Raw genomic sequence first — 13,675 nt, 5'->3', positions numbered from 1 at the left:
TCTTTATGGGTGCTCCCCTCCCCATCCTCCCCCCATTGCCGCCCTCCCCCCAACAATCACGTTCACTGGGGGTTCAGTCTTAGCAGGACCCAGGGCTTCCCCTTCCACTGGTGCTCTTACTAGGCTATTCATTGCTACCTATGAGGTCAGAGTCCAGGGTCAGTCCATGTATAGTCTTTAGGTAGTGGCTTAGTCCCTGGAAGCTCTGGTTGCTTGGCATTGTTGTTCATAAGGGGTCTCGAGCCCCTTCGAGCTCTTCCAGTTCTTTCTCTGATTCTTTCAATGGGGTCCTATTCTCAGTTCAGTGGTTTGCTGCTGGCATTCACCTATGTATTTGCTGTATTCTGGGTGTGTCCCTCAGGAGAGATCTACATCCGGTTCCTGTCGGCCTGTACTTCTTTGCTTCATCCATCTTGTCTAATTGGGTGGCTGTATATATATGGGCCACATGTGGGGCAGGCTCTGAATGGGTGTTCCTTCTGTGTCTGTTTTAATCTTTGCCTCTCTCTTCCCTGCCAAGGGTATTCTTGTTCCCCTTTTAAAGAAGGAGTGAAGCATTCACATTTTGATCATCCGTCTTGAGTTTCATTTGTTCTAGGCATCTAGGGTAATTCAAGCATTTGGGCTAATAGCCACTTATCAATGAGTGCATTCCATGTGTGTTTTTCTGTGATTGGGTTACCTCACTCAGGATGATATTTTCCAGTTCCAACCATTTGCCTACGAATTTCATAAAGTCATTGTTTTTGATAGCTGAGTAATATTCCATTGTGTAGATGTACCACATTTTCTGTATCCATTCCTCTGTAGAAGGGCATCTGGGTTCTTTCCAGCTTCTGGCTATTATAAATAAGGCTGCGATGAACATAGTGGAGCATGTGTCTTTTTTATATGTTGGGGCATCTTTTGGGTATATGCCCAAGAGAGGTATAGCTGGATCCTCAGGCAGTTCAATGTCCAATTTTCTGAGGAACCTCCAGACTGATTTCCAGAATGGTTTTACCAGTCTGCAATCCCACCAACAATGGAGGAGTGTTCCTCTCTCTCCACATCCTCGCCAGCATTTGCTGTCACCTGAGTTTTTGATCTTAGACATTCTCACTGGTGTGAGGTGACTCATGCAACAGTGAACATCTACATCACAAATTATCTCCAGATCATTAGAAGAAACCAGAAGCTCAACAAACTTAGGCCTTACATTCAAAGCACACAACTAATGACAGACCGGGGTGCAAACTTTAGCCTGTTCTCATTATGTTCTTTTCTCAAGATGAGCCAAATGCCCCACTTCAAAGGAAAACCTTCTATGAGCTTCCCAATCTAAATGGCCTCTAAATCTTCCTTCTCCACTCACTCATCACTCCACAAAGCTGCTCTGTGACAGCTTTCAATCTGTTTCTAATGGGATGCATCATTGATTAAACCATGAAATTCTTGAGAACGCACTATCTTCTTTCATTTCTGGTCAGATTATCCATCATCAGCAATAATTTTATTCAATCAAAACACAAGTGTTTGAGAGGAAAAAAATCTTCTGATATGTCCTGGGAGGATTTATTTTGGTTTACAAATCCTTGCTTCCTGCTTATGGTGAAAAGGGCATGGTTTCAGGAGTAAGAGGTGGTGATCACAAAATATCAGGAGGTAGAAAGTAAACAGGAACTAAAACAAGGCAATCCAACCTCAAGGCCAAGCCCAGGAACCTACTTCCTCTAGCAAGGCTCCATCTCCTAAAGGTTTCAAATTCCACTAACTAAAAAATTGTTACTGGACTACATGATCCTTTGGAGAACACTCCAGAAACAAACTGCATCAACATCCATTTGAAAGATGAATTAATTCATAAAGAGTTTACATCTAAATACACACAGAATCCTCTGATGATGCCATGTCTTCTGGTTTACTGAAGAAAAATGGATATTTTCACCATACAGCTCTGGTGACAATTTATTTATTGTCATTTATTTGTTTATGTTACCATTTATGTTATTATTTATTAATATTATATACTAAGATGTATTTGAAACTCAAATGGAGCAATACTTAAGAAAAATATTGTTAGGACAATAGGCATTAGCCAGAACATCATCACTAACTGCTTGTCACTGTATTTTCCTGTGGTAATTATAGTAGCACACATTTATATGCAGTGCTTCTGAGGTATGAGGTATAATGAGGCTATAAACCTAGTCTATGAGACAAACATGGACTTGAAAATACTTGTTAAGAAGCTCATTTAGTCTCCACAAATAAATATGTTTACTGTAGAAAGAAAAGAGAAATTGAAGCACAAAGTGGGTGACTTGTGTAAAGTCATTGATTCATAAAGGTTAGGGCAAACATAGGTCAAGCTACCATTATCATGGATTTTAGTTACTTTCTCCTTTCCTTGATTAAACACCTACTAATAATCAATGACAGGGGGCAGGATTTAATTTCAGCGCATAGGTTTATAGCAGGGAGGCAGGATGTGTGGGGTTTCTGCTTTTAGGCAGAGAGCTGGTCACACCACAGCTGTGGACAGGAAACAGAGAGAGACTTGTGACAGGATAAGGCTCATGCAATAATTCATAAAGTCACCCTCAATGTTTATATCCACACAAGAAATAGGGCCAGGTCCCTGTTTACCTACTAACTCATTAGTTTTACTCTACTATCCTAGACTGTAGCTCTCCATCTTTAGAAATATTAAACCAATTTTAAAGTTTACTACTGTCTTAGGATTTCTCTTGCCATGATGAAACACAATGACCAAAGCAACTTGGGGAGAAAAGGGTTTATTTGTCTTATACCTTCCACATCACTGTTCATCATTGAAAGAAGTCAGGACAGGAACTTAAATAGGGCAGGAACCTGACGGCAGAAGATGATGCATAGGAAATAGAAGGGTACTGTTTGAATGGCTTACAAAGCTATTTTATAGAACCCAGGCCACCAGCCCAAGGATGGCACCACCAACATGGGCTGTGTTCTCAATCGTTAATTAAGAAAATGCCCTACAGCTGGATATTATGATTGCTTTTCCTCAATTGAAGTTTCTTCCTTTTAGATAACTCTAGATTGTGTCAAGTTGACATAAACTACCCAGGACAATTGGACTCATTTCCAACTTGACACACAAACATATCACCATTAAGCCATAACCTCCCCTTTGCTTGTTTTTCCCCAAGATCACATGTTCATATCAACATCACAATATAAACATAATAATTTTAAAATGTACTGCCATCTTTAAAAATCTCATACTTTTCATTTTCTTTTAAAGTCCAAAGTCTTTTAAAATTCAATATCTCTCAATTATGGGATCCTGTGAAATAAAACATAAATAATATCTTTCTTCAATAGGGAAAAACCAGGGCACAATCACAATCTGAACAAATCAAAACAAACCTTCAACTGTGTAAGTAACACAATGTCCAATTATCTGAGATTTATTCACAATCTTCTGGGATTCTCCTTGGGGCTTCAATATAACCTTGGCCATTTATACAGCATAGGGTCTGTGGACTGACCCTGAGGAAACACTTCCCAGAAAACTTCACCTCAGTTATGCTGGGCTCTTGTTAATCAGTGCTGATTATCTCCAGATTACCAGATACTACAGATTGGGCACACAAATACCTGGTGTGTTTTTGTTTCCCCTTAAAACCTCACAGCTCTTGCCTCCATCATCTACATAGCTCTCAAAATCTACCAAGCTCCTACAGAACAGCTCACTGAACACTCAACACTCAATTGATTTCCATCCCAAAGTTACAAAATCCTTCCATAATCCTCCCCAAACAACATGGTCATGTCTATTACACAATACCCCTTTATTATGATACCAACTTGTCTTTGACAGGGTTATTATTGATGTGATAAAATACCATGTTCAAAGTAACTTAGGGGAGGACAGAGTTTATTTGGATTGTACTTCCATATCACTGTTCATCTTCAAAGAAAGTCAGACAGGAACTCAGGCAGGGCAGGAACCAGGAGGCAGGAACTGATATAGAAACCATAGGGATAAACTGCTTACTGGCTTACTCCACATGACTTGCTCAGTCTGTTTTCTCACGGAACTCACTAGCCCAGAGATGGCACCACGCACCATGGTCTAACCCTCTCTCCATCAATTATTAATTAAGAAATGCCTTACAGTCAGATTGAAGGCATTTTCTCAAGTGACGTTCCCTCCTTTCCAAAAATTTTAACTCATATCAAGTTGACATAGAGCTGGCCAGCACAACTACCTTGAGGGACACCATGATGAGATTATCTGGTTTTCAAGTCCATAGTTTTAGCATACCCTAATATCTGATAGGCACCCAGTGGATGAGAATGTTCACTGTCTGCCACTAGAGGTACTATTCTCGCTGGCTTTTAAGACCTTGGTGACTATAAGCCAGTTTATTCAAAACAGAAGGAGAAACCAGGGAAGAGTACATGATTCACACAGGTCACACTGTTTTTCAGAGGAAAACTTTGACATTACCTAGATAACCCTCAAGCTCTGACCATGGGGCTACAGCAGGGGCAATTAACAAAGTAGAGTTCATTTTATGAACGTTATAATTTAACAACTACATACTTAGGAAGTACATCTCCAGTATATGGGGGGACATGTATGAGGAATTCTTTGTAGTATGAATTTTATGTTTTCCTTATTTTGTGTGCGAGAGAGAGAGAGAGAGAGAGAGAGAGAGAGAGAGAGAGAGAAGTGAATCGTGTTCATTTCAAACAACTTTCCTCCCTACATGTATCTAATGCTCATATATACTTAGAAACTAGCTATAATCATGTGTTTAGGAGATACCATGAGCTGTGCCTTTCGACTAAATGAAATGAACAGCCATCACTTGCTTAGGAGTTCCCTGTACTGGAATACTGCCTTCACTTGCAGTGGTCATGTCTAAATATCTGTGTCTCCTCACTGACCCTGTCCTGTCATTCAGGATGCAATGAAATGTTGCCTCCTCTCTCTTTGAGCCAGGAAGTCCCAAAGAGTCCTTCAGAGTGCTACAAGCTGCTTTTAAATTCTGCCCCAAGTCCTGTCCTCCAACAGAATCTTGTCATTCTTTAATCACACCCACATGACTGGCCTCCATTTCTGTCCTCTCTCATTAGAATTTAGGTGGCTTGCATAGAAGAACAATTGCATTCATAGGACAAAGCTGGCATCCTCTTCCTCTTCCCAGCCAAGATAGTTTACCTATCTGGTTGTCAACCACTTTCCATAAAACTTCAAGCTGGGCTGCAGTTTTTAAGCTTTCTTGACCCGATTTACTTTAATCTAAGGACACCGTTTTTTTAAAACTTTTCAGTTTCCATTCTGCTAGCCTGGGGAAATGTCATCTCGTCCCATTCTGCCTCCCCATTACAACAATGTCTATTCTGATTTAACTTATCCATTCTGCATGGTTTTAGCATTTTCTATTCTATATCCCCAATTCACCTATCGAAAGCTATCTATTGGGCATGGACTTGGAGGAAGAAAGCTCTTTCTCTTCTCAGTGAAAAAAGGAAAAATTTCCTTTGCACTAACCAGCACATTCCCACAGGCTGCTCCCTGAGCTGCCAATAAAAATGAGCTTTGGACCTGCCTCCCCAGCTGGTGACAAATCTCTTTGACCTCCGTCATTACTCTTCACCTTTTCTACCCTGCATCTATTACTCATCTCCTTGACTCCTAGCAGTCAGAACTTGTGCCTCATTAGTCATTCCTTGGGGTTGAGGAACAACTTTGTTTTGTAAAACTCTTCTTAGCATGCCTTCTCTGGAAAGGCATGTGTTTCTTCCCATGGAGCTATATTCTCTGACTGTATTCCTGAACTTGGATTGAACAGTAAGAACAGTCATCATACATTGCATCAAGTTTCTAAATACATGGCAAGGCAAGCTTGATCCACCAAAGAAAGAGCCGGTGCAGGTGGGGTGGTTAATCTTCACTGTCGACTTGATGGAATTAAGAATCACTTCAGAAGCAAAGATCTGGTTGTCTGTGAATAGTTTATAGATTGGCTTAATTGAGATGGGAAGGCCCTAAATATGGTTAGGCACCATCTGTTGGCTTGGGGATGCAGAATGACTACAAAGGAGGGATGCAGACAAGACCCAATGAATAAAGTGAATGTTGCATAAGCATGGGAGTCTGAGTTTGAATCCTAGGAAACCATGTAAATGTGAAGCCCTATCACATGGACTTACTGTAGCCTCAATTCTATGGACATTGAGACTGGAGAATCCTGGAGGCTTTCTGGTTAGCCACAACAGAGACTATGAGTTGTGGACTCCATAAGAGCTCCTGTCCCCAAAATAAGTGGGAACAATAGAGGAGGGTACTCAGAGTTGATCTCTGTCCACCAAGGCTCATGCCCAGGTGATCACATACCCACAGGTAGATTCACACACACACACACACACTCTCTCTCTCTCTCTCTCTCTCTCTCTCTCTCTCTCTCTCTCTCTCTCTCTCTCTCTCCCATACAGACTGAGAGGGAGGGAGGGAGGGAGGGAAAGAGAAATGGAGGGAGGGAGGAAGGGGTCTAAACACCAACATTCATCTCTGTTTCCTAACCACAGGTGCAGCATGACCATCTGCTTCTCATTCTCTGCCATGATACCCTCTGTAAACCAACATGAACCCTCCCTTCCTGTGGTTATTTCTGTCCTGTTTAGTCATAGCAAAGAGAAAAATAAATAGTACAACAGGGTTTTATGATGGTTTTCTTTCTGCTTTTGACTGGTCAGTGGGAGATTCTCTCTTATCCCTCAGCTTACTCTACATTGGTGCCATTGCCTCGTTTTGAGCATTCACTTATAGACACAATCACAAACACCCTACTCTTTGATGGTCAGCCTCCAAGAATGGCTGCATGTACACCCAGAAGCTTTATTTCTGTAGTGCAGGCCCCAAGGACTAGCAGCCACTTGAAATCTCAGCCTGTCCAGTCAGGAAGGAGGTTAAGTCACCATACACGAATTAATAAGGACGGATAAAATGTAGCCAGGAATTCTTGTTTTGTTTGCAAAGGTAGCGATCTCCTGATTGCAAACAAACAACAAACAAAGGGGTACTTTAAACAACATGCCCATAATTAATCCTCATATGGAAAACTGGATAGACAAGGGGCATCTATGATCATATTACAATCTAATCATAAACCCATAAAGCTAAGATATCTAGCCAAACACTCAGAGAGGAATATGCATAAAAGAAAGACAGATTATTAACTCTAGGAGCTGACTTTCAACTGGCTTACTGAAAAGCAAGAAAGAGCCTGCTCATGTACTCAGACATAGAGGCTGGGGGATGTGTGTAAGTGTTGGTGCTTCCTCTGCAGCAATCCAAAACCTGAAGAAGTACTTCTTACATGCTTACTTAATCAATTCTCTTTATGTACAGCATTAGTGGTAATTCGAGAGTGACTCAGTACATCTGGCCTCAGTTTATCAAATCTGATTCAAGACAACCCTGTGACCTGGGAGGCTGCCTGTGCCCTCCCCCATTACAATCTATGATCTATCAAAAGGAAAGAGTCTATTTTAAGACAATCCATATCCGCTCTGGCTCTGAGTAATGCCTGGACTTGTTATCTAGCAATTAATAAGCAAAGAAGGAAAATTGTGTTTACATTTTCCACTGCATTGGGCTTTCTATAACTAACCCTGAACACTTAATACCTCGCTGATATATGATTCATCAGAGAGAGAGAGAGAGAGAGAGAGAGAGAGAGAGAGAGAGATGGTTGTATTTATAAAACTAGAAATAAAGCTTAGCACTCACCAGGATGTCTAATTTTAAAGACAAGAGAGTAGAACATGCACTTTAAAATTATAAAAGTGAAAAAAAATCTCCATCTCTGAAAATGAGACTTTCAAGCCTGGCTTTTCTTGTTTTCTACAGTTCATCAGGATAAAAGTATTGTTAGTTGTTAGATCTGGACAGCTCTTGCCCTACATCTACATGCTCAAACATCAGTCTGGCCTCCTTTAAGGTACAGTGCCCACACATCACCCTTACGTGCGAAACTTTTAATCAACTCCCTGTTTCATTTTCCCCCTTGTGCTCATCATCAGCTAATCCAATTGCCCAGTAGTTTCCATATCATTCAAAATATATTGTCTGTGAGAATGTTTGCATGTGTGTGTGTGTGTGTGTGTGTGTGTGTGTGTGTGTGTGGTTTGTTTTTCAAATGCAGAAAGAAAAGGTGTAGAATTTATAGGGTAAATGAGGGAGTAAGGTTGGGGAGGAATTTAGAAGGGGGAAAGCATGATCAGAATTGAATGATCAGAAAGAATAATCAGTGTGGCAATTTTTCAATAAACGAAAGTGACACCAACATACCTAGCTTTTTTTCTGTGGATTTCAAGACTCAAAGTATGTTCCTGTGGTGTTTACAAGGCAAATATATTACCAACTGGACTACCTCCCCTGCCCTCTACATTATATTTTTAAAGGTTATTCATTTACTTCTCACAGATTTCCACCAAGCTGGACCTTTTATTTCCCTCAGCTCAGTATGTTGTGTTTGCTGAAGAAGTATATATCATTTCCATATATTTCACATATTATATTTAATATATTTTACTCACATGTACAGAGTACAGAGTTTAAAGGCAATTGATTTCCTTTGGATCATGAGGCAAAATAAACTGACTCATATTCATTTTCAAAGGGAAGCTAGTTTAACTTAGGAAATTTTTCTTGTCAAATATATTCCCATACATTTATACCAAAGAAATTAAAAGAAGCCAGAACATTCATAGGCAAAGATGAACAGAAAATGTAGAGGATCCTGGGAATTCTGGGGTGTGACATTTGTGCTTTGAGACCATAAGACAATTTAGTCAAGCTGTCACTTTTCACATTCAACAAATAATAGTGGTGTGCAGCACCCAGCGCTCAACTTCCCTCTGGCTTTCTAGATCCCTGCAAAGTAAACCTAAGTCCCAACTCAATGCTTCTCAACATCACATCACCCTAGAATCACAGGAGGTGATCTGGAGAAATACAAGTTTCCAATGTCTATTTCCTGAATCCATATTCAATTGATAGCAGCCACCTGCATTTATCAAAAGTCTCTAAACTATTTGAATTTGGAAAAAAAAAGAAATAGAAATTGCTGGTATGTTTGGTTTGTTAACGGTCTGCTCTAAGTTGTGCTTATTGCCGACCCTGTATAACCCCAAGTGATATATAACAATATAGCCTCTGCTGAGCCTCAGGGAAACAAAAACAGGAAATTATTAGATTTCAACAAAAGGGACAATACTGAAAGTGTTGATAGAATAGACAGAAGTCTGTTGATAATCACAGGCACCTCAGTAGACTGAATCTTAACTACTTTCTTCTCCCACAGGGCCACACTATGACAGCTGGAGCAACACCCATATTAGTGGAAATCAACCCTTACATTTCTCTGGCAGGGGCATGAAAGGACAGAGCCCCTCCCCAAGTAATCTTATCTATCAGTAGGTGGCTCAGTGTTCATCCTTTCTGAGAAATGGGATGGGGAAGTCATTGGTCTTGTAAAAGAAAAAGGCTGGCTCTGGTGTCTAGGGTCCTCTTAGACAGACCTGGAAACATGAACATAGAAGAAGGAAAGTGAAGGTTCTTTAGAGATTTTCAATTGCCTAAACTATAGTCAAAAAAGCAAGAAGTTTTCCTATCTGCTGCATGAAGTGAGCTTCATCTGCTGGAGAAGAGCCTGAAATCTTTCTATATTCTAGAAAAAAAGTTATTATTACATGAGATGAATCAGTCTTTAGTGTTAAGGACTATTAATAATTGCTACAGCTAAAAAGGGTTTATTTCTCATAAGGAGTAAATGTAAAATGGATCAAAAATAGCTCCTTTGCAAGTGAAATGATTAAAAGAAAAACATTTATTTTCTGTTGTATTTATAACAGCAAGGAAATGGAATCAACATGCCCACCAATAGATTAATATATCCTGAATCACGAGCTTCCTGTACCCATCAATAACTAACTGAATGGTGGGACTTATAACCAAGGTGAGAATCTTAAGAGAAGCAACTTGCTAAGAAAGCCAGAGGCAGGTGCAGATAATGAGTTCTTTCTTTCTTTCTTTCTTTCTTTCTTTCTTTCTTTCTTTCTTTCTTTCTTCTTTCTTTTCTTTTCTTTTCTTCTTTCTTTGAGGTGTAGAGGGCACGAAGACCAACCTAACAAAGATGTAATGAGAGTGGTATGTCTACCCCTTCAACAAGATGTGAAGTTTAGAAACTGAAATCGCATAGTAATGCATTGCAGAATATTTACAAGAATAAGAGTGATGGGAGCATCAGCTGAAAGGTTATTTGTGAGGTCACCATTCCAGCTTAATAAAAGTTGAGATTAAGCCTGGGGCAAAGAAGGAATGTTGAGGGAAAGTGGCCACATCATCCATACTTCTGAGCTTCCTTGATGGGTAACCATGGAACTCTTGGTCTATGTTGGTTCCAGGGTCCTCAAGAAAAGGAATTGTAGATCGATCAGAGAAATAAAAGATCTGATTCTTTCTACCATGGAAATAAAACTCAAAAGCAGAAGTGGCTAAGAAATGAAGTTTGGGATCTGTCTCTGGAAATAAGCCCACAAATAACGTAATGACCATCATTTTCTAAGGGAATATAAAAGGTGCTTATTCCTGCATCAACCAAGAGTTTATTTTATTGTGCCAAAGACTTAACTATGTGATTGATTGTAATGATTCAAATAAAATCATGTGGAGGTACCGGTGTCCAAGTGAAGAAAGGGAAGGGTCATAGTGACGGAACAGGACACAAGTTAGTGGGCATAATCTTTAGAAAATAATCAAAGTCGTTTGCAGAAGATAGAAGGTGTCAGGAGCTGTCAACCAAGAGTGCCACAGCAGTAATAATGTCACTTCTTTACCACACTTGCATATAAGGCGAATTGAATGATGCAATAAATAAAGCAAACGAAACCATATTCCATCGCACATTTCTTGTAGTCTAAAGACAGGGAAGGTAAAGAGATGGTATCGATAAAAAAAAAACAGTTGATAGAAGTTAGCTGAAGATGAACAGCTCGGCTATGTCAAGGCTATGTTGCCCCAGCTAGGCAGGGGGCAGCAAATAGTCCTTCATTTATATTGCTTTGATAGTGTACATTTTGAAAGTTACTCGCAGAGCTAGGGATTAATACAGTACATCATTTTCTATCAGGGAAGTTTGGTATCCCGAAACCACACATTCTTCTAGAGAGAATGAAATGACATAGAAATTGTTCATACTGAGATGATCCTCAGAGGATAGAGCTGATACTCAGCAGCAAAAATGCTGATAGAAGTAAGGTTTGGTAATCAACTGTGACTTGAATGACTTCTACAGGAAGAATGACCAGAGCTCCCCATTCAGGAAAAACAGGTGACTGTGTTCAGTGGTGAGAAAAGACACATTAATCTATGCTTCTCAGCATCACCATCTAAGAGAGAGGGGACAGTAAAGGCAAGTGACAATAATTCTGCAGACAAAAGCAAAGCTACACGAGAGGATGCGTTGACTCTGAGGGGTGCCAGGGCCCAGGTTCAGGCAGAACTCCAACCCTGAAGTATGGCTCTGATCTAAGTCTCACACCTCTGAGGAACAAAAGACCACATGTAACACCAAAACCCTGGAGATGGACAAATGCAATCAGTGAAGGAACACAGGCCTTATCTATGGGGAACCCCGAGCTGTATACTCTTGTTCCCTAGCCAGCTTGAAAAACAAAATCAGAAACTCCCTCTTGGCTGAATCCCCATTTTCTACTGTTCCTTTTCCCTTACACAGATCCCTGCAAATACAGTTTTTACCCTTCTGTGTGTAGTAACAGGACACTGAGGAAGAACATGAGCTTGGCTGTCTTTCTCCTTCCTTCAATTGCTGTTTGTATGTCCTGGAACAAACTTCCAACCCTGCTGAGACTTTACTCTTGTTATCTATGAAATGGGAACAAAAGTCCAGCCATCAGCATCTCTGACCCGAAAGCCTGAATCATGAAAAGATTATCACTAGGGAACTTGAAGACACAGGCTCCCCTACTAAAGACATCTGTAATCCGCTACTCTTGCACACTGCCCTCTGCCGATCACACAGGGTTGATGCATTTGGCTCTTCAAATCCTAAGGGCATCAAAATACAGTGACTTTTTCCCCTTGACAGACTTCTAGAATTAATTGACAGATTATTTATATCACATAATAGGAAATTAAGGGGACAATCACCAAGAGCCAAAATGAGTTCACTGCAAAAATATTTCTTGCTGAACGGACATCATTATTTTTATGTCTGATTAGAAAGTACATTAAATACAACTGCTATAAAACACATGCCAAATGTTTCCTAATAACACTGCAGAAAAGGTTTGGCACCAGAAGCTGAAATAGGAAGCAGATGGGAGGCTCTGTGGCATGGCTGAATTTCAGGCTTCATGCTAATGAATTTCTAAGGTGGTACCAAGTCTTCATTCACATTCCTATTCTGCTTAGCATCTTTGTATATGACATGAATGAAAACAGGAGACGTTTGGATTTCATTTTCCAATGACATATGTTGGGCTGAGTACTTCATAAAATGAACAGAATCCATCTTCCAAATGAGCTTGTGAAAATATTAATATGGAAATACAAAGCTGTTTCTGTGTCTCAGGTACTCGGCTCACATGGTTTGGAGGACTTAGAACACTATGCTCTGCATTCTACACATTAGAGAACCCGGAAAGCCACTGCTGTCCTTTACCGATAGCCTGAGAATTAGATGAGTTGATGGCTCAAATCTTGGAACCATCTGCAGGCCCAAGGGCCAGAGGCATTTACATGAGAGAAGAGAGAAGCTGTATATCCAAGTTCAAGCACAGAAAATCAAACCACCCTGGCTCAACTTTTGCTGTTCTATTCAGGCCTTCAATTTATGAGATGAGACACATTGACACTGACAAAGACTGTAGATTTACCATAGTTCATCAACTTCAAGTCTAATCTTTTCTTGAAAGACCCCCCCACAGGCATACACAGAAATAATGTCTTCCCAGCCATCTGTGTATCTCTCAGCCCAGTCAAGATGATATAAAGTTAACCATCACAGTGTGTTTCTTAGATGAGAAAGAAGAGAACTAGTGGAAGAATATATTGTATGTACATGCATGCATGAGTTGATATTCCCAAATTTTAGGAAGGCAGGAGCAGATTCAGTGATTTTTTTTTAATTGGAAACATACCTGTTATATCATTTACCACTGTACAGTAATTTTTGTCTCTTTCTTTCCTATGGAAAATCTATTCTATGTCCAGTTTGGCCTAGATGCTTATACTTGCAATATCCAAGCAACACATAGGCTTCTATTGATGTGTCATTTGACTCCAGGCCAATCAATGTCCTTATTGGATTTTTCTGGGCTAAAATTACCAATAACAGACACTACAGCTTTAAGGCCCATACATGAGTCAAGAGCTAGTAAGTATGGCCTTCTATTTGTTTTTAGATCAGAGTCTTCTGTATCATTCAGGCTGTTCTCCAATCAGTCCTCTCTCAGCCTCCAAAGTGTAGGCTCACAGGTATGTTATCCCACCAAGCTAATAATTATATTTTCTACACAGAGGTAGTCCAAAGGGGAAAACTAACAGAGAGCAAAGAATAGCACAGAGACTAAAGGAGACTACTCAAGCATTAGATCCACCATATTCATGTTA

This window comes from Rattus norvegicus, chromosome 6 (genome assembly GCF_036323735.1).
Source record: "Rattus norvegicus strain BN/NHsdMcwi chromosome 6, GRCr8, whole genome shotgun sequence".
Classification (NCBI taxonomy): Eukaryota; Metazoa; Chordata; class Mammalia; order Rodentia; family Muridae; genus Rattus; species Rattus norvegicus.
Note: the sequence above shows the minus strand (reverse complement) of the source record.